General features: G+C 48.3%; 1 pseudogene; it reads left to right on the top strand.

The window, feature by feature from the left end:
• The first annotated feature begins 706 nt into the window (after positions 1-706).
• LOC116081975 lies at positions 707-1,344 on the top strand (annotated as a pseudogene).
• Positions 1,345-2,381: the final 1,037 nt, after the last annotated feature.

Below are 2,381 nucleotides of genomic sequence, written 5' to 3'. Positions count from 1 at the left end.
CTCTCTCTTACACACACACACACACACATGTTGGGAGCCGTGAATCTTGAGAGGCATTCGCCATGGCAAGATGGCGCCTACTTCCGCTGTTAACTCCTAGTGGACAACTGTTTGCGCATGTGCATAGACAACTATTGGCGCATGTGTGTAGAGTGAAAAGACGCCATGTCACAGCCCATCCCGGGGCGTTACGTAGGGTAATGAGCGAACAGCCAATCATGAGCAGACACACCACGCTGTGGGCAGATACACGCACTGTGGTGTATATAAGCAGTGCGGATTTTGGGTTCGACCCTTTTCTCACTATGGATGGAGACAATAAAACAGTTGCTGCAGAAGGAACCTAGAGTGTCCGCGTGTCTTCTTCCCGGCGAGAGGACCACGCGGGCTACACACACACACACACACACACACACACACACGAACATTTTATGTCTTGACTTATGATATTCTTTGTTCTTTATATCTTGACTTGTGATTTTCTTTGTTCTGTTCTAAAAAAAAAAAAAAACAAACTTTATGAAAACGTTGCTATGTTGAAATTTGGATGTTATTTGGGGCAACTCAAAAATCTGTGTCCTAAAGCTTTCCACAGTCATTCACATTTGGCTTGGGAATAAACTGTCTTTAGTCCCTTAGAGGCAAGAGCGGATCTCATGTTGACAAATGGCTATTGATGGAAAAGCAAAGAAATAATTCCTGAGCCATGAGTATGCTCAGGCTACAGAAGAGGCTTGCCTCTAGTGTCCTCCACTGTGGGAAAAAGAAGGTCTGGTTGGACCCCAATGAGACCAATGAAATCGCCAATGCCAACTCCTGTCAGCAAATCAGGAAGCTGATCAAAGATGGCCTGATCATCCGGAAGCCTGTGACCGTCCATTCCCGGGCTCACTGCCAGAAAAACACCTAGGCCCGATGGAAGGGCAGGCATATGGGCATAGGAAAGAGGAGGGGTACCGCCAATGCTCGGATGCCCGAGAAGGTGACCTGGATGAGAAGGATGAGGATCCTGCGCCAGCTTCTCAGGAGATACCGGGAATCTAAGAAGATTGACCACCATATGTACCACAGCCTGTACACAGCGGATTCTCATGGAGCACAACCACAAGCTGAAGGGTGACAAGGCCCGCAAGAAGCTACTGCTGACCAGGCTGAGGCTCGCAGGTCTAAGACCAAGGAAGCATGAAAGCGCCGGGAGGAGCACCTCCAGGTCAAGAAGGAAGAGATCATCAAGACTCTGTCCAAGGAAGAAGAGACCAAGAAATAAAGCTTCCCTCGTGTCTGTACATAGTGGCCTGGCTGAGGCCTTACATGGTTCAGTCATTAAAATAAAACAAGCCCTTGTCTGTTAAGAAAGAAAGAAAGAAAGAAAGAAAGAAAGAAAGAAAGAAAGAAAGAAAGAGAAAGAGAGAAAGAAAGGAAGGAAGAATTCCTGAGGCCCGACTGAGGGGGTTACCTGGGTGTCCCACACCTGAGCCAGTGCACTTAGACATTCAAGCGCTGAAGGCTCCCATTCAGCATGAAGAATAGGGGTCTAGGAGTCTGGAACATCCCCCACTGCCGTGGGTTGGATTGTTTCACCCCAAAACACGTTCTCTATTTGGAAAGGAGCTTCTGGTGAGGATGCAATCATTTGGGAAGGTTCTCGTCCAGTGTGACTGTTGTCTTTAAAGGTGGGGGAGGTGGGTTTGAACACAGAGGCAGGCAAAAAGAAAGCACTGTAACAGGGACGATGTCAACTAAAATCCCTGAATGCCTGAGGCTGCCAGAGGTAAGAGAGTCTTGCCACACAATCATCAGAGCCTGCCCAGCTGTTGCTCTTAAAGTTCTGACCTTCCAAACTGTAACCCTCCTCCAGCTAAGAGCTGGTTCTTTCAGACCTGGCCTTGCCACAAATAGCCACGCCTTTCTCTAAGCTCCTGCAAATAGTCACGCCTCTCTCTAACCTCCTGCTAATAGCCATGCCTCTCTCCAACTTCCTGTTACGCCTCCAGAGACTGAAGATAAAGATGCTGATTGGGCCATGAGTTGCTGACAGACTGGGGGAGGGGTTTTTCTCTACCTACCTGCTGGTAACAAAGAGAGTTCAATAATGATGGAGGCCTCAGGTCTCGCTCTCATTTTTTAACTTCTTCCCGCATTCCGGTTCCCTGAATTTTTCACAGGCTCTAACTCCCATTCCAGAAGACCCATTCATGTGTGGCTGCAGGCAGCCACACTAAACTGAGGAAACCGATTTCTGTTGCTTTCAATAACCAGCTGGTTGTATACTCCATTACAGCAGCCATAGAAAACCAATACAGCCCTCTGAGGCTCCTCCCAGTCCCATGGCATCTCCAGAAACCCTGGCCTTTGTCACAGCTGGATAGAGAGCAGCAAAG

This window comes from Mastomys coucha, unplaced genomic scaffold (genome assembly GCF_008632895.1).
Source record: "Mastomys coucha isolate ucsf_1 unplaced genomic scaffold, UCSF_Mcou_1 pScaffold7, whole genome shotgun sequence".
Lineage (NCBI taxonomy): Eukaryota > Metazoa > Chordata > Mammalia > Rodentia > Muridae > Mastomys > Mastomys coucha.
This window is presented reverse-complemented; position numbering and strand designations above follow the sequence as displayed.